The sequence below is a fragment of the Ranitomeya variabilis genome, chromosome 2, assembly GCF_051348905.1.
Source record: "Ranitomeya variabilis isolate aRanVar5 chromosome 2, aRanVar5.hap1, whole genome shotgun sequence".
Lineage (NCBI taxonomy): Eukaryota > Metazoa > Chordata > Amphibia > Anura > Dendrobatidae > Ranitomeya > Ranitomeya variabilis.
In genome coordinates, this window is record NC_135233.1 from 472783003 (window position 1) to 472808469 (window position 25467).

General features: G+C 42.8%; 1 long non-coding RNA gene across 1 annotated transcript; it reads right to left on the reverse strand.

Moving 5' to 3' along the window:
• Positions 1-15225: 15225 nt before the first annotated feature.
• Positions 15226-25242, reverse strand: LOC143806810 (uncharacterized). The gene is made up of 5 exons (XR_013221562.1): positions 25228-25242; positions 25045-25117; positions 20982-21136; positions 17303-20784; positions 15226-15745 (listed from the first exon to the last, which is right to left on the reverse strand). It is a non-coding gene; the product is annotated as an uncharacterized LOC143806810 (long non-coding RNA).
• Positions 25243-25467: the final 225 nt, after the last annotated feature.

Genomic DNA, 25467 nt, shown 5'->3' on the forward strand with positions numbered 1-25467 from the left:
GCGGCTATTCAGTATGCGCCTGCGCTCCCACCAGCATCAGCGCAGGCGCCGTCCTCCTCCTGTTTCACCCCGGAAGTTGCGATCTGTTTCCGGGGGATAGTATACCGGACCTACGCTGCCTGCGCACCATGAGGGATGGCGCCGCAGGATCTCCTTACCCCAGCGATTTGGTCCTTGCAGGTCTGCTGGGTGGATCTCCATGAGCCAGGCGACTCCCCGGACCTGGCCTCACAGTACCTGCCAGCAGAGGGGGGAAGCTGCCATAGGACCCCCGAAGCTGCTTCCAGCTTCTGGAGCCCTTGCCGTCCCATAAAGGTAAACTGCGCAAGCGGCATCCAGGCTGGGCATCCTCTTCTCTCCAAGGGTCTCCCGTAGGAACAGGAAACCAACTGTGGGAGCGAGGGGGACCGCCCCTTTTATCTCTCCATAGGGTTTCCTGTTCCTAGGGGCGGATCCCCTCTCTCAAGTGGGTGCTGTCGTGGCGAAGAGAAAATGATTATTTTCCAGACATTTAGGCTGTGTGAACACGATGCAGATTCAGTGCGAATCCGCAGCGGATTTTTCTGTGCAGAAATGCTGCAGTTCCGCAAAGTGATTTACAGTACAATGTAAGTCAATAGAAAAAAAAATGCTGTGCTAATGGTGCGGAAAAATCCGCATGAAAACCGTTGCAGATCAAAAGAAGTAGCATGCTACTTTTGTGCGGAACTGCAGCGTTTCGGGCCCCTTCCATGATAGAAATCCGCAGGGGTAAAAAAAAGCAGAAAATCTGCATCAATTCCGCAGCAAAAACGCAAAGTCCGAGGCAAATCTGCACCTGCGTTTTCTGACAGGAGATGCGGATTTTGTGCGGAAAATTCTGCACCCCAATCCGCAATGTGTGCACATAGCCTTACAGTATATTGTACGAAGTCTGCGACACCCATTTCTACAAATGTAAATAAGTCTTGTGCACATCAATGGCTCTAACATTAAAGTTCAGAAAACTCCTGCACAGATCCTCTTCATGTATACTACACAGTATGCAGATACAGTACATGTATGGATACTACACGACTGATCCCTAGAGGTTCTATTTAATTGACTGAATGAAGACGTCTCCCCATCTATTTTTTCCTCTTCTGAACAGTGATTCAGTGTAACACTAAAATACATATACCGTAAATTGATAGATTGAATAGTGCCACCATCTACACAATGCATTTTATTAAAGATGAAAAGTATATCTGCATCACACAAATATTGAGGTGGCCAGCATATTCCATATATCAATACATGTGACAAATACCACAAGTTATTGCTATAGGCTATGTGCACACGATGCAGAATTGGTGTGGATGTGCAGTGGATTTTTCCACGCAGAAACGCTGCAGTTCCACACTGATTTACAGTACAATGTAAATCAATTGGGAAAAAAAAAAAAGGCTGTGCTAATGGTGCGGAAAAATCTGCATGAAAACAGCTGCAGAACAAAAGTAGCATGCTACTATTGTGCGGAACAGCATCCCTTCTGACCCCTTTCATAATAGAAATCCGCAGGGGTAAAAACCGCAGAAAATCCGCAGCAAATCCGCACCTGTGGTTTCTGCCAGGAGATGCGGATTTTGTGTGGAAAATTCTGCAACCCAATCCGCAATGTGTGCACATAGCCTAAATGTACAAGGTTATCCCCTTGACTGCCGATACGCCTTTTCATGGCAGCAGTTAAGGGTACTTACTGTATTCCGCAGCACCGCTTTTTTTTTTTTTAACGGCGCTGAGAAATAAGTGTATCGCGTCCCCCAGCGTTGGAAAATCTCCGGGGTCTCTGCTACCAGGGAAATGGGGTAGCTCAGACCCCAGAGAACATGGATTCGGGATGGTTTTTACCATCCCCAGTCTTGTGATCGCTGTTATTCACCGATTAAAAGCGATCACAAAAAAAAAGAAGTCAGATTTTCCACTCATTTCTTCTGATATGATCTATCATAGCTTTTAACCATTATAACGTTTGAGGAAAAAAACAAAAAAAATTCCAAAACTGTGCTGATGTTGAGATGTGGGACATTTTATTTATTAACCATTTTGTGAGACAACACTCTGGATTTAAGAGTACAAAAAGAAAAAGTTTGAAAGTTGCAAAACGTTCTAATTTTGCTAAATTTCTGTTTTTTTTTCCTTTAACGCAAGTCATATCAAATAAATTTAACCACTAACATTAACCCCTTCACCCCAAAGCCTGTTTTCACCTAAGTGACACGGCCAATTTTTACAATTCTGACCACTGTCACTTTATGAGGTCATAACTCTGAAACGCTTCAACGGATCCTGGTGATTCTGAGATTGTTTTCTCGTGACATATTGTACTTTATGATAGTGGTAAAACTTCTTCGATATGACTTGCATTTATTTGTGAAAAAAACAGAAATTTGTCGAAAATTATGAAAATTTAGCAATTTTCAAATTTTTCGTTTTTATGCCCTTAAATTAGAGAGTCATATCACATAATATAGTTAATAAACAACATTTCCCACATGTCTGCTTTACATCAGCACAATTTTGGAAACATAATTTTTTTTTGTTAGGGAGTTATAAGGGTTAAAAGTTGACCAGCGATTTCTTATTTTTGCAACAAAATTTGCAAAACCATTTTTTTTACGGACCACCTCACACTTGAAGTGACTTTGAGGGGTCTATATGACAGAAAATGTCCAAAAGTGACACCATTCTAAAAACTGCACCCCTCAAGGTACTCTAAACCACATTCAAAAAGTTTATTAACCCTTCAGGTGCTTCACAGGAATTTTTGGAATGTTTAAAAAAAATTGAACATTTAACTTTTTTTTCACAAAATTTTTTACTTCAGATCCAATTTGTTTTATTTTACCAAGGGTAACAGGAGAAATTGGACTAAAAAAGTCGTTGTACAATTTGTCCTGAGTACGCAGATACCCCACATGTTGGGGTAAACCATTGATTGGGCACATGGCAGAGCTCGGAAGGGAAGGAGCGCCATTTGACTTTTCAATGCAAAATTGGCTGGAATTGAGATCGGAACCCATGTCGTGTTTGGAGAGCCCCTGACGTGCCTAAACAGTGGAAACCCCCAGAAGTGACACCATTTTGGAAAGTAGACCCTCTAAGGAACTAATCTAGATGTGTGTTGAGCACTTTGAACCTCCAAGTGCTTCACAGAAGTTTATAATGTAGAGCCGTAAAAAAAAATTAATATTAATTTTCACAAAAAATGATCTTTTTGCCCCAAATTTTTTATTTTCCCAAGGGTAGCAGGATAAATTGGACCCCAAAAGTTGTTGTGCAATTTGTCCTGAGTACGCTGATACTTCATATATGGGGATAAACCACTGTTTGAGCGCATGGCAGAGCTCGGAAGGGAAGGAGCGCCATTTGACTTTTCAATGCAAAATTGGCTGGAATTGAGATCAGAACCCGTGTCGTGTTTGGAGAGCCCCTGACGTGCCTAAACAGTGGAAACCCCCACAAGTGACACCATTTTGGAAAGAAGACCCCCTAAGGAACTTATTTAGATGTGTGGTGAGCACTTTTAACCCCCAGTTGTTTCACTAAAGTTTAGAATGTAGCGCTGTGAAAATTAAAAAATCATTTTTTCTTTCCACAAAATGATGTTTTAGCTCGCAATTTTTTTCCCCCCAAGGGTAACAGGAGAAATTGGACCACAAAAGTTATTGTCCAATTTGTCCTGAGTACGCTGATACCCCATACATTGGGGGGGAACCACTGTTTGGGCGCACGGCAGAGCTCGGAAGGGAAGGAGCGCCGTTTGAAATGCAGACTTAGATGGATTGGTCTGCAGGTGTCATGTTGCATTTGCAGAGCCCCTGATGTACCTAAACAGTAGAAACCCCCCACAAGTGACCCCATATTGGAAACTAGACCCCCCACAGAACTTATCTAGATGTGTTGTGAGAACTTTGAACCAACAAGTGTTTCACTACAGTTTATCACGCAGAGCCGTGAAAATAAAAAATATTTTTTTTTCCACGAAAATTATATTTTAGCCCCCACATTTTTATTTTCCCAAGGGTAACAGGAGAAATTGGACAACAAATGTTGTTGTCCAATTTGTCCTGAGTACGCTGATACCCCATATATGGGGGGGAACCACTGTTTGGGCGCACGGCAGAGCTCGGAAGGGAAGGAGCGCCGTTTGAAATGCAGACTTAGGGTCCCTTTCCACTTGCGAGGAAAACGGACGCGTGCAATCCGATAAAAAAATCGGATTGCACTCGGACCAATGTTAGTTAATAGGTGTCTTTTGATTTGCGATTTTTTTCTCAGCCGAAATCGGACTGAGAAAAATCTGGATCGGCTGAGAAAAAAAATCGCAGCATGCTGCGTATTGCTGCGATTCTCGGACGAGACTCGCCAATGCAAGTCAATGGGTGCGAGAAAAAAAATCGCACAGCACTCGCACCATGCGAGTTCTGTCTGATTTTTACGCACCGGTGTCCTTTGAAAAGCCGGTAATTCAGCGCGGTGTACAGTAAAATCACACTGACAGGTTAGAATAGACTAGATATATACACATAGAATGTGTCTATATACATATATATATGTCAGTGAGACATCTATATATGTATATTTATATTTAATGCAGCACTAGATAGCATTAAAGCCGCTAATTCAATTGCCGGCTTCTCATTTCTCCTGCACAAACCCGACAGGATATGAGACATGGTTTACATACAGTAAACCATCTCATATCCCCTTTTTTTTTGCATATTCCACATTACTAATGTTAGTAGTGTGTATGTGCAAAATTTCAGCGCTGTAGCTGCTGAAATAAAGGGTTAAATGGCGGAAAAAATTGGCGTGGGCTCCCGCGCAATTTTCTCCGCCAGAATGGTAAAGCCAGTGACTGAGGGCAGATATTAATAGCCAGGAGAGGGTCCATGGTTATTGGCCCCCCCGTGGCTAAAAACATCTGCCCCCAGCCACCCCAGAAAAGGCACATCTGGAAGATGCGCCTATTCTGGCACTTGGCCACTCTCTTCCCACTCCCTGTAGCGGTGGGATATGGGGTAATGAAGGGTTAATGCCACCTTGCTATTGTAAGGTGACATTAAGCCAGATTAATAATGGAGAGGCGTCAATTATGACACCTATCCATTATTAATCCAATTGTAGGAAAGGGTTAAAAAACACACACACACATGATTTAAAAGTAGTTTAATGAAATAAACACAGCGGTTGTTGTAATAATTTATTGTTCTCTCAATCCATCAGGAACACCCTCGCTTGGCAAAATAACCGCACAAGATACATACCTTCTGATGTCCGATCATGTCCCACGAGGTAATCCATCTGAAGGGGTTAACTAATATTACAGGCACGAGCTGCGATAAACCACTCACTGGTGCCTGTAATCCCCCGGGTGCTGAAAGGAAAGCAGGATCTGTACTTACATTGAGTCGCGGTGAGGCGCCCTCTGGTGGATGTTCTCATAAACTGCAGCCTGGGAACTTTTTCCCACGCTCCAGGTCATATGAGGACATCCACCAGGGGGCGCATCACCGCGACTGAAGGAAATGTAGGTCAATGACCTACATTTCATTCATTCGCCGGGGAATTACAGGCACGAGCACAGCTGCATTTAGCAGGGCTCCTGCCTGTAATATTAGTTAACCCCTTCAGATGGATTACATCGTGGGACGTGATCTGACATCTGAGGGTATGTATCTTGTGCGTTTATTATGTTGCCAAGCGAGGGTGTTCCTGATGGATTGAGAGAGCAATAAATTATTACAACAACCGCTGTCTTTATTTCATTAAACTACTTTGTAATCATATGTGTGTGTGTGTTTTTTAACCCTTTCCTACAATTGGATTAATAATGGATAGGTGTCATAATTAACGCCTCTCCATTATTAATCTGGCTTAATGTCACCTTACAATAGCAAGGTGGCATTAACCCTTCATTACCCCATATCCCACCGCTACAGGGAGTGGGAAGAGAGTGGCCAAGTGCCAGAATAGGCGCATCGTCCAGATGTGCCTTTTCTGGGGTGGCTGGGGGCAGATGTTTGTAGCCACGGGGGGGCCAATAACCATGGACCCTCTCCTGGCTATTAATATCTGCCCTCAGTCACTGGCTTTACCGCTCTGGCGGAGAAAATTGCGCGGGAGCCCACGCCAATTTTTTCCGCGAGTTAACCCTTAAATTTAATAGCTACAGCACCCAAATTTGGCACGTACACACTACTAACATTAGTAGTGTGGAATATGCAAAAAAAAGGGGATATGAGATGGTTTACTGTATGTAAACCATGTCTCATATCATGTCGGGTTTGTGAAGGAGAAATTAAAAGCCGGCAATTGAATTAGCGGCTTTTATGCTATCTAGCGCTGCATTAAATATAAATATACATATATAGGTGTCTCACTGACATATATATATGTATATATACCTACTCTATGTGTATATATCTACTCTATTCTAACCTGTCAGTGTGATTTTACTGTACACCGCGCTGAATTGCCGGCTTTTCAAAGGACACCGGTGCGTACAAAATCGGACAGTAATACGGATGTCATACGGATGATGCGAGTATAAAAAACGGATGATGCGATTAAAAATCGCATTGTACTCGCATGACACTCGCATGAAAATCGCATACGTTCCATCCGTTTTTTCGGTCCAGATTACGGACCGTTTTTTATCTCGCAAGTGGAAAGGGACCCTTAGATGGATTGGTCTGCAGGTGTCATGTTGCATTTGCAGAGCCCCTGATGTACCTAAACAGTAGAAACCCCCCACAAGTGACCCCATATTGGAAACTAGACCCCCCACGGAACTTATCTAGATGTGTTGTGAGAACTTTGAACCAACAAGTGTTTCACTACAGTTTATCACGCAGAGCCGTGAAAATAAAAAATATATTTTTTTCCACGAAAATTATATTTTAGCCCCCATGTTTTTATTTTCCCAAGGGTAAGGCTGGTTTCACACTTGCGTTTTTTAAAAAAACGCATGCAGATAAAAACGCATGTGTGAAAAAAAGCATGTAAACGCGGTAAAACGCATGCGTTTTTATAGAAAAACACAAGAAAAAAACAAAAAACCCAAACCCTACCCCTAAAATACGTGGCACTGAAATACGTTTATATACGTATATACGTATATAAAAGTGCCACGATATTTCAGTGGCCACGTATATAAGTGCCACGTATTTAACGTAAATGTCACGATATTTCAGTGCCACGTATTTCACTGAAATACCGTGGCACTGAAATACCGTGGCACTATGACTGTCAGAAAATGTTCATTAAACGGTTAGGGATGAGTTTAGGGGTAGGGTTAGGGTTTGGATCCCTTTATCACCTTGATGGTGGTGGGTGACTTTTCAGTGTGTCTTCTGGTTTTTTTCTATAAAAACGCATGCGTTTTTAACGCAAACGCGTTGAGATCGGACGCCATGTCGCGTTTGGAGAGCCCCTGATGTGCCTAAACAGTGAAAACTCCTCAATTCTAACTGAAACCCTAACCCTAGTCCTAACCCTAGCGCTACTTTCACACTAGCGTTTTTTTGCATACGTCGCAATGCGTCGTTTTGGCGAAAAAACGCATCCTGCAAAGTCATCTGCAGGATGCGTTTTTTCCCCATATACTAACATTAGCAACGTATTGACACACGTTGCAAGCGTCGTGCGACGGTTGCGTCGTGTTGTGGCGGACCGCCGGCAGCAAAAAACGTTACATGTAACTTTTTTTGTGCCGACGGTCCACCATTTCCGACCGCGCATGCGTGGCTGGAACTCCGCTCCCACCTCCCCGCACCTCACAATGGGGCAGCGGATGCGTGGAAAAACAGCATCCGCTGCCCCCGTTGTGCGGCGCTTGCACAGCATGCGTCGGTACGTCGGGCCGACGCAGCGCGACGGCCCCGTACCGACGCTAGTGTGAAAGTAGCCTAACGGGAAAATGGAAATAAATATTTTTTTAAAAATTTTATTATTTTTCCTAACTAAGGGGGTGATGAAGGGGGATTTGATTTACTTTTATAGCGTTTTTTGGGCGGATTTTTATGGTTGGCAGCCATCACACACTAAAAGACGCTTTTTATTGCAAAAAATAGTTTTTGCATCACCACATTTTGAGAGCTATAATTTTTCCATATTTTGGTCCACAGAGTCATGTGAGATCTTGTTTTTTGCAGGACGAGTTGACGTTTTTACTGGTACCATTTTCGGGTACATGACATTTTTTGATCGCTTTTTATTCCGATTTTTGGGAGGCGGAATGAACAAAAACCAGCAATTCCTGAAATTCTTTTAGGGGGGGCGTTTATACCGTTCCGCGTTTGGTAAAAAGGATAAAGCAGTTTTATTCTTCGGGTCAGTAAGATTACAGCGATACCTCATTTATGTAATTTTTTTATGTTTTGGCGCTTTTACACAATAAAAACTATTTTATATAAAAAAATTATTGTTTTTGCATCGCTTTATTCTGAGAGCTATAACTTTTTTATTTTTCTGCTGATGATGCTGTATGGCGGCTTTTTTTTTGTGGGACAAGATGACATTTTCAGCGGTACCATGGTTATTTATATCCGTCTTTTTGATCGCGTGTTATTCCACTTTTTGTTTGGCGGTATGAGAATAAAGCGTTGTTTTTTGCCTCTTTTTTTTATTTTTTTTACGGTGTTCACTGAAGGGGTTAACTAGTGATATAGTTTTATAGGTGGGGTCGTTACGGACGCGGCGATACTAAATATGTGTACTTTTATTGTGTGGTGTTTTTTTTATTTAGATAAAGAAATGTATTTATGGGAATATATTTATTTTTTTTCTTTATTTAGGAATTTTTTTTTTTTTTTTTTTTTTACACATGTGGAAATTTTTTTTTTTTACTTTTTTACTTTGTCCCAGGGGGGGACATCACAGATCGGTGATCTGATAGTGTGCACAGCACTCTATCAGATCACCGATCTGACAGGCACATTGCAAAGGCTTGCCGGCGCCTGCTATGAGGAATTCTCAGCAGACGCCAGCAAGCAGGGTCATCTTATGACCCGGAAAGAGTCCCGCGGCCATCTTGGATCCGGGGACTCCTTCCAGGTCACCGGAGCAGCGCGATCTCATTGCGCTGCTCCGGTGGGAGAGCGCAGGGAGCCCCCGTCCCTGCGCGATCCCCCTCTATGCCGCTGTCACTATTGACAGCGGCATCAGAGGGGTTAAATGCCCGCAATCGGCGACAGCGCCGATCGTGGGCATTGCTGCGGGGTGTCAGCTGTCATATACAGCTGACACCCGCACCCGATCACCGCGGCGCTCAGCGTGAGACCGCGGTGATCGGGGCACCGTACTAGTACTGCGGCTGTCAGTAATGCAGTGCCGGCAGCGCAGTACTAGTACGGCGCATGTCGGGAAGGGGTTAAGAACAATATGTCACGGGAAATATAAAAAAAAAAAACCAAACAAAAAAAAAACAACCTCAGAATCAGTGGGATCCCTTGAAGCGTTCTAGGGCTATAACTTCATAGTGTGACAGCAGGTCAGCATTGTAAAAATTTGCTTAGTCATTAACCCCTTTGTGACCTTTACTGACCTGATATTAGACAATAGCATCCCCCCCAACTGGTGAAAAGGCAGCAGTTGTCAGCATACACCTTGCTGTATCAGCATTGATTGGTTATTGCACCAACCATGGCTTTTTAACCCTTTAGATGCTGCTATCAAAAGTGGCAACAGCATCTAAATGGGTAAGAGTGGGTGCTCCCTCTTTAACCCCTTCTGCACCCTGATACGATTGTGTGGTCCTGATGTTTGCCTTGGCAATTCACAGCCAAATAATGGCTTTAGAGTCTGTCGGCTATAGTGGCCTGTTCAAATTTAGGTGGTAAAAATAACATTATTCCTTCCTATTATGCCAGTTTGCATAAATTTCTGAAGCGCACCTGAAGGGTTAATAAACTACCTAACAGCAGTTTTGAATAAGCCGAGTGGTGTGGTTTTCAAAATGGTACCACTTTTGATGATTTTACTACATACTACATATAGGTCCTGACAGTCACTTCAAACCTGAATAGGTTTCTAAAAAAAAGTAAGTTTTGTAAATTTCCTTAACCCCTGACATTAGACATACTATCCCGTCGAGGTGGGGTGGGCCCGTATGACCACCGACTGGATAGTACGTCATAGCGATCGGGTGTCAGCTGACTATCGCAGTGTTCCGGCGGTATAGGGAAGCATCGCGCAGGGAGGGGGCTTCCCTGAGACCACTGGAGCAACGCGATGTGATCGCGTTGCTCCGAGGGTCTCTTACCTCCTCCTCGCTGCAGCAGGCCCGGATCCAAAATGGCCGCGGCATCCGGGTCCTGCAGGGAGGTGGCATCATAGCGCCTGCTCAGAGCAGGCGCCGGGAAGCCTCCAGGAGCTGTGCACGTCAGATCACCGATCTGACAGTGCACAGCAAAGTGTCAGATCGGCGACCTTACACTATAACATAACAATAAGTTAGGGTTTGGATTACATTTACGGTTGGGATTAGGGTTAGGGGTGTGTCAGGGTTACCGTTGGGATTAGGGATGTGTTTGGAATAGGGTTTCAGTTATAATTGGGGGGGTTTCCACAGTTTAGGCACATGAGGGGCTCTCCAAACACGACATGGCGTCCGATCTCAATTCCAGCCAATTCTGCTTTGAAAAAGTAAAACAGTGCTCCTTCCCTTCCGAGCTCTGCCGTGCGCCCAAACAGGGGTTTACCCCAACATATGGGGTATCAGCGTACTCAGGACAAATTGGACAACAACTTTTTGGGTTCCAATTTCTCCTGTTACCCTTGGGAAAATACAAACCTTTGGGCTAAAAAATAAATTTTTGTGGAAAAAAAATATAATTTTATTTTCACGGGTCTGCGTTATAAACTGTAGTGAAACACTTGGGGGTTCAAAGCTCTCACAACATATCTAGATGAGTTCCTTAGGGGATCTACTTTCCGAAATGGTGTCACTTGTGGGGGGGGTTTCAATGTTTAGGCACATCAGTGGCTCTCCAAACGCAACATGGCGTGCCATCTCAATTCCTGTCAATTTTGTATTGAAAAGTCAAATGGCGCTCCTTCGCTTCCGAGCTCTGCCATACGCCCAAACAGTGGTTTACCCCCACATATGGGGTATCGGCGTACTCAAGACAAATTGGACAACTTTTGGGGTCCAGTTTCTCCTGTTACCCTTGGTAAAATAAAACAAATCGGAGCTGAAGTTTATTTTTTTGTGAAAAAAAGTTAAATGTTCATTTTTATTTAAACATTCCAAAAATTCCTGTGAAACAACTGAAGGGTTAATAAACTTCTTGAAGGTGGTTTTGAGCACCTTGAGGGGTGCAGTTTTTAGAATGGTGTCACACTTGGTTATTTTCTATCATATAGACCCCTCAAGATGACTTCAAAGGAGATATGGTCCCTAAAAAAAAAAATGGTGTTGTAAAAATGAGAAATTGCTGGTCAACTTTTAACCCTTATAACTCCCTAACAAAAAAATGTTGGTTCCAAAATTGTGCTGATGTAAAGTAGACATGTGGGAAATGTTACTTAAGTATTTTGTGTGACATATCTCTGATTTAATTGCATAAAAATTTAAAGTTGGAAAATTGCGCAATTTAACAAATTTCCGTTTTTTTCACAAATAAACGCAGGTAATATCAAAGATATTTTACCACTATCATGAAGTACAATATGTCACGAGAAAAAATGTCAGAATCACCGGGATCCGTTGAAGCGTTCCAGAGTTATAACCTCATAAAGGGACAGTGGTCAGAATTGTAAAAATTGGCCTGGTCATTAACGTGCAAACCACCCCTGGGGGTAAAGGGGTTAAAAAAAAAAAATTATTAAGTTGATGCTACGGTTTTAAACCTTCTAGGATATTTTAAAATGGTGCTGATGTAAAGCAGACATGAGATAAATGTTATTTAAGGACTATTATGTGATGTGACTGTCTGGATTAACCCCTTCCAGCCACAGCCTTTTTTGTTTTTGCGTTTTCGTTTTTCCCTCCCCTCCTTCCCAGAGCCATAACTTTTTTATTTTTCCGTCAATATTTGCTAGCTTCACTAAATGCTAAAACTGAACTGCCATTATGATTCTCCAGGTCATTACGAGTTCTTGAGTTCAGAGACACCTAACATGTCTAGGTTATTTGTTATTTTTTTATCTAAGTGGTGAAAAAACAAAAAAACAAAACACAAAAAAAAGCGCCATTTTCCGATACCCGTAGCATCTCCATTTTTCGTGATCTGGGGTCGGGTGATTGCTTATTTTTTGTGTGCCGAGCTGACGTTTTTAATGATACCACTTTTGTGCAGATACGTTCTTTTGATCGCCCGGTTTTGCATTTTAATGCAATGTCGCAATTTATTTCTCGCTACGCCGTTTATAGATCGGGCGATTCTGAACGCGGCGATACCAAATGTGTAGTTTTGATTTTTTTTGTTTTATTTTGGATGGGGAGAAAGGGGGGTGATTTAAACTTATATTTTTAAAAACTTTTTTTTTTTACTTTTGCTATGCTTCAATAGCCTCCATGGGAGGCTAGAAGCTGGCACAACTCGATCGGCTCTGCTACATAGTGATCATCAGATCGCTCCTATGCAGCAGAAATGCAGGCTTGCTATGAGCACCGACCACAGGGGGGCGCTCACAGCAGGCCGGCATCAGTAACCAAAGAGGTCTCAAGGACCTCTATGGTTACCATCCTGATGCATCGCCGACCCCTGATCATGTGACGGTGGTTGGCGATGCGCTCATTTCCGGCCGTGCAGCCAGAAGCGCCGGTTAAATGCCCCGTCAGAGTTTGACAGCGGCATTTAACAGGTTAATAGCGGCAGGTGAATCGCGATTTCACCCGACGCTATTGCATGCACGTCAGCTGTACAAAACAGCTGACATGTCGCGACTTTGATGTAGGCTCAGCGCCGGAGTCCACATCAAAGCAGGGGACCCGACATGCGCCGTACTAGTACGGCACATGTCGGGAAGGGGTTTAAGGGATAATCATTCAAAGCTTGAAAATTGCCAATTTTTAGATTGTCATTTCTGATATTTTTATAAACAAAATATTGACAAAATTTACTATTAACATAAAGTACAATGTGTCATGAAAAAAACCTCAATGAAATTACTTCTGTTAAAGCGTTCTAGTTATTACCACAAAGCAACACTGGTCAGATTTAAAAAATGTGGCCCAGTTACTAAGGGGTTAAAGGAATTGTAACAATATCTCCAGACTTACAAATGAGGTTCTGCAGAGCATTATGTTGAATAATTGACCACCCTACTCCATTCATTGTCCTCAGAAATGACAGCATATTGGCCAATTCTACCAGCCTCATTGACAATAAGGCAAACTGGGCAAGCACAGCTCTACTCCGTTAAAGAGAAACCTGTCACCCCCAAAATCAAAGGTGTGCTAAGCTCACCGGCATCAGGGGCTTATCTACAGCATTCTGTAATGCTGTAGATAAGCCCCCGATGTATCCTGAAAGATGAGAAAAAGGTTAGATTATACTCACCCAGGGGCGGTCCCGGTTCTGTTCCGATGGGAGGACCCGGACCACGACACCCATTTTCTTACGATGATGTCCTCTTCTTGTCTTCAGGCTGCAGCTCCGGCATACTTTGTCTATCCGTTTGAGGGCAGAGCAAAGTACTGCAGTGCGCAGGCGTCAGGAAAGGTCAGAGGCCCGGCGCCTGCAGTACTTTGCTCTGCCCTCAACAGGGCAGACAAAGTACACCGGAGCCAGAGCCTGAAGACAAGAGGACATCGTAAGAAGATGGGAGGCCCCAGACCGGACATCGGACCAGAACAGAACCAGGACGCCCCTGGGTGAGTGAGTATAATCTAACCTCTTTTTCTCATCTTTCAGGATACATCGGGGGCTTATCTACAGCATTACAGAATGCTGTAGACAAGCCCCTGATGCTGGTGGGCTTGGCTCACCTTCGATTTTGGGGGTGATCGGTTCCCTTTAAGGTAGTTTGGGGGTCTGATCTTGTTAGCAAGTGTATGGAGACAAATCTCCCCCCCCTAAAACTTCTTTACTATCAATACATTACCCATACAATACCCACAAAGCTCTCCATAGTTCTGCACCGCCTATATCTACTCTCTCGTCTCTATCGCCCTACATGTGCCCTCCGTTCTACAAACGACCCAAGACTAACATCCCCTGTAATCCGAACCTCACAGCTCAGTCTCCAAGCCTTCTCTCGTGCTGCGCCAGCTCTCTGGAATGCACTTCCCCAGACGATCAGACTGATACCTAGCCCCGACCTATTCAAGCGCGCTTTGAAAACCCATCTCTTCAAACAAGCCTACCACATCAACTACTCAGTAAACTAACTTTGCCCTGTTCCCTCCTTTCAAATATTACTCTGAATCTGCATCCTACCATTCATCTGTCTCCACACCCTCCATGCACATGATAACTGCACTTGATACTTGACTATTGCACTTAACCACACGGGCTGATGACCGGATCATGCAGCTTTGTATGAAAATCCCTACGTATTATAATTGCCAGACCTGAAATAACAAGCACTTTTCACCTATTGTGTCCCATTTCCTTGTAGATTGTAAGCTCGCGAGCAGGGACCTCACTCCTAATGTCACTGTTTAAATTGTCTTAACTCGTACCGAATTTATTGTTTGTACATGTCCCTGCTTAATTGTAAAGTGCTGCGGAATATGTTGGAGCTATATAAATTTTATTATTATTATTCTTCATTACAACAAGAGGCAAAGTAAGGCACTCTATATAAATACCCCATAGGGTCATGGTTGTAGTAGTGAACAGTCAACACTTCACATCAATGTCTGAGCTATAGGAGTAGACAACCCCCCTTCCTCAGGATAACCACTTAGAGGGAAATGTTATTAGAGTCACACTGCCCAAACCACAGGCAGAGTGTCTGTAACTGCACCCAGGTATATGTTTTACACTGAACAATTTCAGAGAAAGCAAACTGAAACTCCATATGGGGAGACCCAACTAATCCAGTAGTCAGCGCTCCGTTGACAAGACAGGTCTCTACCTATGTACACATAAGGGGGAGACCTGTGAAGCTGGAGCAGTAAGGGGAGAAGCTGGCAGGGGACCACATTGTCCCCAGCCCGTTTTCTCTGAAATGGAGGATTTACCAGGCTGCAATCACAGGCACACTGATTTATGCTAGCTGTGGCTTGTGCAGAATATACCAACAATGTAATCTCAGATCCATCCAGCATTTATTGATTCACAATGTTGTCCAAAAAGGGGCATACAATTTACCACCAACACATCATTAATTTTGGTTAAGAAACCAAACAAATTACTAAGAAGTCCATGATCTTACAATTCCTACAAGGCAATTCACAGTGCAAGCACTGTGCAGAAATTACATCAAAGAGCAATGCATTTTGAAACATGGTAACTATATAGAACCTGAAATTCAAGAAGAACAAGTGATGCAACAGTTACACATTTACCTGCAAGTTTACACTTTGTCAGACCAGCCAAACAGATGTTGGCTCAATGTGCGTTTTAGTAAAGTACTCCCCACCCCCTCCCGAAATAACCATTGCCTCGACTGACCAAACACTCTGCAAGAGCTACTAAAAGAAAGCAGTGTCAGGGGTTATCTACTAAGTAAAGGAACAAAATGACAAAAGCAGAGCCCAAGTACTGACCAATCTTGAATTCTGCCTTCAGTTGAGAGTAGAGGTCTGGTGGGTTCTGCAGCTATACATCTACAGGTCCTTCTCAAAAAATTAGCATATAGTGTTAAATTTCATTATTTACCATAATGTAATGATTACAATTAAACTTTCATATATTATAGATTCATTATCCACCAACTGAAATTTGTCAGGTCTTTTATTGTTTTAATACTGATGATTTTGGCCTACAACTCCTGATAACCCAAAAAACCTGTCTCAATAAATTAGCATATCAAGAAAAGGTTCTCTAAACGACCTATTACCCTAATCTTCTGAATCAACTAATTAACTCTAAACACATGCAAAAGATACCTGAGGCTTTTAAAAACTCCCTGCCTGGTTCATTACTCAAAACCCCAATCATGGGTAAGACTAGCGACCTGACAGATGTCAAGAAGGCCATCATTGACACCCTCAAGCAAGAGGGTAAGACCCAGAAAGAAATTTCTCAACAAATAGGCTGTTCCCAGAGTGCTGTATCAAGGCACCTCAATGGTAAGTCTGTTGGAAGGAAACAATGTGGCAGAAAACGCTGTACAATGAGAAGAGGTGACCGGACCCTGAGGAAGATTGTGGAGAAGGACCGATTCCAGACCTTGGGGAACCTGAGGAAGCAGTGGACTGAGTCTGGTGTGGAAACATCCAGAGCCACCGTGCACAGGCGTGTGCAGGAAATGGGCTACAGGTGCCGCATTCCCCAGGTAAAGCCACTTTTGAACCATAAACAGCAGCAGAAGCGCCTGACCTGGGCTACAGAGAAGCAGCACTGGACTGTTGCTAAGTGGTCCCAAGTACTTTTTTCTGATGAAAGCAAATTTTGCATGTCATTCGGAAATCAAGGTGCCAGAGTCTGGAGGAAGACTGGGGAGAAGGAAATGCCAAAATGCCTGAAGTCCAGTGTCAAGTACCCACAGTCAGTGGTGTGGGGTGCCATGTCAGCTGCTGGTGTTGGTCCACTGTGTTTCATCAAGGGCAGGGTCAATGCAGCTAGCTATCAGGAGATTTTGGAGCACTTCATGCTTCCTGGCACCTGCTCACAGTGCCAAAACCACTGGTAAATGGTTTACTGACCATGGTATTACTGTGCTCAATTGGCCTGCCAACTCTCCTGACCTGAACCCCATAGAGAATCTGTGGGATATTGTGAAGAGAAAGTTGAGAGACACAAGACCCAACACTCTGGATGAGCTTAAGGCCGCTATTGAAGCATCCTGGGCCTCCATAACATCTCAGCAGTGTCACAGGCTGATTGCCTCCATGCCACGCCGCATTGAAGCAGTCATTTCTGCCAAAGGATTCCCGACCAAGTATTGAGTGCATAACTGAACATTATTATTTGATTTTTTTTGTTTGTTATTAAAAAACACTTTTATTTGATTGGACGGGTGAAATATGCTAATTTATTGAGACAGGTTTTTTGGGTTATCAGGAGTTGTATGCCAAAATCATCAGTATTAAAACAATCAAAGACCTGACAAATTTCAGTTGGTGGATAATGAATCTATAATATATGAAAGTTTAATTGTAATCATTACATTATGGTAAATAATGAAATTTAACACTATATGCTAATTTTTTGAGAAGGACCTGTATTGTGTAAGGCCAAGCTTTATCTGATAAAAGTTGTGTATATTGACGAGACATCATGAATATACAATACTAATCAAAATGATATATACTTTGGGCAACATGCTTTTATGTTCAAACTGATTTCAACATTGATTTTGCTCAAAGGTTGTCCCTTCCTAGAGGCTGGCTAATAGTCTAGAAATGTAGCCCGAGTGTACAGATGTGCAACATTAATTCGCTTTTTATAGTCACAAGAACCTGGTTATACATGTCACTATAAGACATTTGAAAGTTTCCTTTGACGGAATTAAAAAAAAAAAATTAACCTGAAAATGCAAAAGGAGCATATCAAAGCATACTCCTATGCAAGGTTTTAAAATTGTAATGGGGGAAAAAAAATTGCTTCAAATTTTTAACTGCTCTTAAGTAGTTATTCTGCCATCAGATTATATGCAAGGAAACTTTTAGACAGAACATCCTGCCATCAGAAGTGTTTTGTGAATAGATTACTGGTGTGCCTAAAATATTACCTCTTGGCCCAGTTAACACATCTCAAATAATCACATCAATTTCAGTTATTAAATGACCTGTTGTAATAAATCAATTGGTAAAAATCTTAAGAACATAGCCTTTATTAAAGTGTTTCAACTGTAGGAAATGGATCACATTTGGTTTAACTTGAGGGTACAGTGTACAGCATTCATAGCATTAAATGGCTATTAAATTCAATACTCTAGCTGAACAGAAACAAACTCATCCATTCAACGAGGTCCAGAAAGCTCATTAATAAAGGGCTCTAATGTAACCCCAGCATCACACTGCAACCACAAAGATACATAATGCTTGGTGTACCACTTCTGCAGTCCATTTGATGGTGCAAGCTTTGCATTTATTATATGCAACAATCACAGCCATTTGGTCCCTTTTTCTAATACCGTAATTGAAAGGTGTTTTATATAAATTTGTGGTAGTTTTATGCTGGTGTTGACGATTAAAGTAACACGACTGAACGTAACGAGTTTCCAAGTGCGTTTGCATGTTTGATGAATAAGGTACTAATTGACATTGCGTTATTTTGGGGCATTATGGCACGTTATCAAGTGGTGAGATTTTATATATAAAATAGGAGAAATATTGTTTATCCAAGCAATCAAATGAAAGTTTAGATGAATGGTTATGGATTTTTACGCAGGTACAGCCTCGCTCCTGGTTGTACAAGAACATCCTTGATGTAAACTGAATAGCTCATTTCTTCCGAAACTAGTTCGCAGTCTCTTCCAGGGGGCATCTCTAGCGTGGGTGAGTGCCGCATTTCATGTTTTCCAGTTATTGCTGAGCTCAGACTTCGATATATATTTTTTAATGTTATAGTTGTTGTGCTTTTATGATATTATAAAGCCTTAATGTTTTGAGTTTTATCATTTTATACCTCATTCAGCAAATATACCCTCACATTTGTAACTAGAACGCCAGCTTACTAATGAGCGCACACACACTACTGGACATCTTAATTAACCACAGGAGACAGTTAGGACTCATAAGTGCTCAACAAATACAAAGTAGATATGGAAAACACATCCAATGTGCTCATCTGGCACACTAAATATAGGGTTAGCAAAAATTGCAATTTACAGTAAAATGAGATATTCAAATAAATAGAATATACATATAACTTCTCAAATACAAGATGGTTATGCAGGCAAAAATAAACTTCACTTTCTGGTTGTAAGATTTAGCATAGGTTTCGCTTTGGCAAAAGTTCTTGACTTTGCTAAAAATATTCACAAAAATGTAATTCTATAAAGTTCAGCAGCTTAAATAACCCCTTAGCGAGCAATGGACTGCATCTTTAGAAGGTCGAATGGGTGATGACTGACAAGAACAAAGACGTCCATTCACTGACTAGACAGTATTAACGGGACTTTGCATTGCAGAATATCATGGGCACAAGTAGGCATAGACCTTTTTGCTTACATGTCAACGCCCCATTCAAGCACACTAGATGCCAATCTTTATTTGGGGCTCAAAACTAGGACATCAGACGAGAACGACAGGAACATAGGAGTCCATCCACTGACTGGACAGCAGAGTGGTAGTGAGCGCTACAGATGCAATCTTTTAGGCCCTTAAAAGATATGGATACGATGACGGGATCACCACGAACCTAGGAGTCCTTCCACTAGCTGGACAGCAGAATGGCACACGGAGGGAGCACATCTGGCTCCTAAGGCACATTGTGTGAGCGCTGCAGATGCTCATTTTTATTAGGGGGCCCGGAAGCTAGGATACAATGACGGCATCACCACGAACCTAGGAGTCCTTCCACTAGCTGGACAGCAGAATGGCACATTGAGGGAACACATCTGGCTCCTATGGTACATGGGGTTACAGCACTACAGATGCTCATCTTTATTAGGGGCCTGGAAGCTAGGATACGATGACAGGATCATCATGAACCAAGGACTCCTTCCACCGACTGGTCAGTAGTAATGAGACTTTAAGATGCAGAGAACCACTGGAACACGTGGGGAACGCCTCTGGCTCACAAGACAAAGACCCAAGGCTCCTAAGGTACACTGGGATGAGGTGCATCACGGGCTAAGGTAACCATCTAAGGATCCGCTGTAGTTCTTGGCAGGATCGTGTAGTACTTGACATGTGGGTGTGTTCTGTAAAGAATCTAAACATATCCATTTATAATCCCTCCCCCCCAAGCCCAGTTGTCCTTACACCACTGTCTACTAACCATAAGGGATACAGGAGTTATTTAAAATTAATTTCCCCCTCCCCCTAATTTGGGATTGGCCATAACTAAAGTGGTTGTTCTCAAACTAAGAAGTTCATCATTAGTCGGTAACGGGCATAAGATGCTCAGCAGTTTGGACTGGAATGGAGCAGGGGTATGAACGCACAGCCTCCACTATTCATTGATTAGGTGCTGTACAAGGGAATTCCTGTCAGTCCCATAGACAATGAATGGAGCAAAGCCTGAGTACCTGCACATCCCCTCCTTTCTAGGCAAAGCTCTTTAGAGTCAAGTTCTCATAATGGCATGAGAACTTCATTTTGGCAACAGAACCCCTAGACAAAAAATGTAATATACCAGCATCAGATGCCTGTAATAAGCCTCCTTTAGCAAGTAACGTGGAACATTTATATTTATTAGAGCGGCTGTTGGGACCTTTAATTTTTCATCTTAAGACTTCACATAGTCGATTCATTATACCTGGAAAATAAAAGAGAAAACTCAAAAGTCCCCCCCCCCCTCTCCCAATAAACGCTCACCTAATGACATAGCTGGTAGTAACACACTGCCCCCTAGTGGTAACGTCACATTCATCAAGCACAGCCACACCCTACCCAGACGTCACTCTCCAGGGAAAAACCGAGCGGACACTTTACACCTGGTGTTTTCAGCCTCGGCTTCTAGGCAGAGCTCCTCAGGACGGAATTACTCGATTCCCTACACACTTCTGAGGAGTATCTTCTCTTGACAGAGCCTAAAGGTCATAAAAGTACCACACATGTAGGACGCCTAAGCCTATACATAAATACATCAGGGCTTCTGTCACGGTCAGGGGTTTACTAGTCATTAACGTCGCCTTCATGATAGAGTTACTCTGCTGGAAATGTAAACTAGGGTTCATATCATTCCTAGCCCCACAGCTATACTCACCACAGCAGCGCACATACATACCTCATCTTCCCCTTGGCCCCTTCCGCTATCACAGCACGGCAGCTCCTCTTCCTGTCAGTTCGACTTCGCGTTGTGCTTCGCAGGCTAGAGCCGTGTTTCCTTATATAGACTCTCAAGGACTAATAGAGCACTGTCGCAGAGATCCTTCCGCCAAGCTATGGAAAAAAAAAAGCTATGAAAAAAAGTCCCGGATGCGTCATCTGTTTACAAGGTGAATTTCACTCTCTTTGCTCTGAAAACGCATGAGCCGCAATTAAATTTGTATTAAATCGCACTACATAAATTGCACTCCCGTCATCACGGGCTTCATTCCATATACTGAGTGTGTGACCAGGCTTCTGGAAAAATCCTTCCACGCATGCGCACTTCCCGCTTAGCGACGCCTAGTTAGGAATCCTGCAGAATTCCATCTATAAGGTAACATTTTACTTCAAAATAAAGCCTGATAACTAAGTACATAGGAGATTGTAGTGAAAAAGTTTGTTTTATTTTAAGAATGGAGAGTAAATGTCCCGTGTTTGATTTTGCCTTGCGGAAGGATACAGTACATAACTCACAGCGTATGGATCTCATTTTGATCTGTTTTCTAAATAATGAGGCGGCAAGCGGATGGATATTGTCTGCGGCTGTATATAGATCTGGATAAAACCGGCTGAGACTGGTTTTTGTTGCCTCATGAAAAGAAGTGTCGAGAATATTCTAGTAGTGCCGAGAATATTCTAGTAGTGCCGAGAATATTCTAGTAGTGCGGCACTGACTGACTGAGTGATAACATAATAAAGATATGAAACGTCCCTATAATTCATGGCCAGACTGTACAGAGCTGGTAGCTGTAATTAAATCCTGATGTAACCTAAGAAGGAATTCTAAGAGTATGTTCACTGTGTTTTCCATTTACATGTTATGGGATGGATCCCCTCATTAATAAAAATGGAAAAATTGCTAACAAGGGGATCAAAAGTACAGTCCTATATATATGGAAAAAAAACTAATTGCTGTTCATAAGTTTAGGCTTATAAACGTCTCAGATTTCCAAAGATGCCAAAAGTGTAAAAGAAGTGACATGTCCATCCTTAAATCCTCAATACTTAAAGGGAATCTGTCACCTCAGTTTTGCCCTATAAACTGAGGCCACCGGCATCAGGGGCTTATCTACAGTATTCTGTAATGCTGTAGATAAGCCCCCGATGTAACCTGAAAGATGATAAATAAAGGTTAGATTATACTCACCCAGGGGCGGTCCTGCTGCGGTACGGTCCGATGGGCTGTCTGGTCCGGGGCCTCTTATCTTCACACGATGACGTCCTCTTCTTGTCTTCCTGCCGTGGCTCCGGCGCAGGCGTACTTTGTCCTGTTGAGGGCAGAGCAAAGTACTGCAGTGCGCAGGCGCCGGGAAAGGTCAGAGAGGCCCAGCACCTGCACACTGCAGTACTTTTCTCTGCCCTCAACAGGACAGATAAAGTACGCCTGTACCGGAGCTGCGGCGTGAAGACAAGAAGAGGACGTCATCATATGGAGATGGGAGGCGCGGACCGGACCGTGACGCCCATCAGACCGGACCGCACTGGGACTTATCTACAGAATGCTGTAGATAAGCCCCTGATGGCGATGGCCTCAGTTTATAGGGCAAAACTGAGGTGACAGATTCCCTTTAACATTAGAGTCAATGAGAAAGCTAAAAATACTCCAGGGCGTCTTTTTGAGTGTTTTGTACGTTTTTTTGCCTCAAAAAAACGCTAAAGTATTATTTATAATTTAATAGATTAAAAAAAAAAACAAGTGTTACATGTCAGTAAAAAGAGTACAAAATAAAAAAAAAAATGCGCTCGTGGGATAAAAACTTTCAAAAAGCTCTAAAGAAAAGGAGATTAAAGGGAACATATCAGCTGATACATGGTGCCCTAACCGTGTGCAATGTGTATCAGCCCCTGGCTGTAGTATCACAGCGATGTGTTTGTCCCTGAAATGCTTTTCAGAGAAAAACATACATTTAATAGCCGTCGGGGACCGAGCCGCGCGGGTGACAAGTCGTACAGGCGGGTCCCCTGCAGTTTTGCGCCGCTCGCTCACAGTGACAAGGATCTGCCTATATGCACACATAGAGGCTTGCCAGTCACTGCTAGTGAGCAGAGAGAAATCGCAGGGGACCCGCCGGTACGACTAGTCACCCGCGCGGCTCGGTACTTGAAGGCTACTACGTCTGAGTGTCCGCCTCCTGCAGACGTACACTCCCTAAAAAAGTGCACGTAAGAGCGCACGTTTGCTCTGTCGTCACCCTTGCAGTCTATGGCCCCATCGGCACATACTTCCAGACCCCGATTTGTGGGGGATTTCAGACGGGGGGACACAACGCAATGTGAAAGCACCCTAAAGGTAGGGCCAGACGGCGTGCCTGAAACCCCTCCCAGCATTATTGGCACACAATTATGCCTCACAATCATGTCTCAGTTGGCCCGCCGTGGGTTGACACGTGATCTTTAGCTACTTGGCAACTGCATCATCTGGCCCTACCTTTATTGCTACATATTAACGACATTTTGTAAGCAAAACATTTCTAAATGACTTTCTTTTCAAAAGCCAGGGAGTCAATTTTAGAGCCCATTAGGCCGGATTCATAAAACTGTGTTCACGGACCAAGTACAGACCGCAATGCACCCAAACTCGACAGTCTCATAGGTATATAACATATATGAATTTGGTTTTAGGCAGGGGATAAGGCTTTAGCTTAATGTAGACTAGAACTGCGTGGCAAGCATGGAAAGGGCTAGCGGGTAGTAGAAAGAAGGAATCTAAAAGAGTATTCCCAAGTCGAACATTTATGGTTTATTCAAAGGATATGACATAAATGTCTGATAGATGCAGGTTCCAGCAGGAACATCATACATTTATGGCCTATCAAGATGGGTCAATCCTTTAAAGATACTAAGTAGTGATGAGCGAGTGTACTCGTTGTTCGGGTTTCCCCGAGTATTTGTTAGTGCTCGGAGATTTAGTTTTTGTTGACGCAGCTCCATGATTTATAGCTGCTAGCCAGCCTGAGTACATGTGGAGGTTGCCTGGTTGCTAGGGAATCCCCACATGTATTCAAGCTGCCTAGTAGCAGCAAATCATGCAGCTGCGGCAAGGAAAATGAAATCTCCGAGCAGTCATAAATACTCTGAGACCACCCGAGTGTGCTTGGAAAAACCCGAGCAACGAGTATACTCGCTCATCACTAATGCTAAGCCAAGAAAATATATTTTTGTTGCTATGCACTTGAATACACACATTTTTCTTACTTAAGTCATTTTAGGTTAGGGATAGATTGATTCTACAATATTCGATGGTATTAAGGCTTATTTAGACGTCCGTGCAAACCAGTCTGAGCATGGACCACAGTGCATGTCCTGGTCACAGCTCTCCTGACCAGAGTGTTACAGCCTCATAAAAATACATGAAGCTGTCACACTCTGCCCAGTCTGTGCATTAGTGGTCTGTGCTCGGATTGATTTGCACGGACATCTGAGTGATACCCAAAGTCTCCAAATCTGGCCAGTTTTACAATTTACATATTTTTAGTAGCTTTAGGCCTTTGAACCATTTAATAATAATAAAAAATTAATTTTTCATCATTAGACCACATTCACACATTCAGTATTTGGTCAGTATTTTACATCAGTATTTGTAAGCCAAAACCAGGGGTGGGTGAAAAATACAGAAGTGGTGACGAGTTTCTATTATACTTTTTCTATGATTGTTCCACTTTTGATTTTGGCTTAAAATACTCATGAAAAAGCAAAAAGGAGGATGGCGATCATAAGAAGAGAGGAGTCGCCAGATCAAGACCCATGACATCCATCGGACCGGACCAGAGCGCATTGAGGACTTACATAAGGCATTGTAGAATACTGTATGTGAGGGCATATAGGTGCTGGCCCTAATTTATATGGGAAAAACCTGGTGACAGGTTCCCTTTAATTTATAGCAATTATGCAATTTAAAAGATACAAAAGTAACTAGTAGTTCAAACATATCAGAAGACGGAGATCAAAATGGTCACAAAGAGGTTAAAGCCAGCACATACTGATTAATCCTTGCAGGGCGGTAACATCCATCTTTGAAGAAGGCTTTTGTGAGTTCATCAGCTTGTTTTTTTACTGCAGCAAGAAGGGGGAAGGGAGAGACTGGTTAGAAATGCAGGCAGAGTGGAATTTTCCAGTGCCTCATCTATTGAAAACAACATGCGGAGGCGAAGCTGAGCACGTACAAGATCTACTTCTGTAACTGTGTAACACCACAAGTTCGACTTTTTACTATAAGTTCCATAGCAAAACCTTGACAAACATTGACTAGAGAACCAAAATTATAGAAAAATATCAACATTCTCAAGTTTGCAAGTTCATCTCCAGAGATCTTGATGATTCTTTGTCCATGGTGTGCAACATAATCAAGAAATTTACAACCCATGGCACTGTAGTTAATCTGCCTGGATGTGGACGAAATAGAA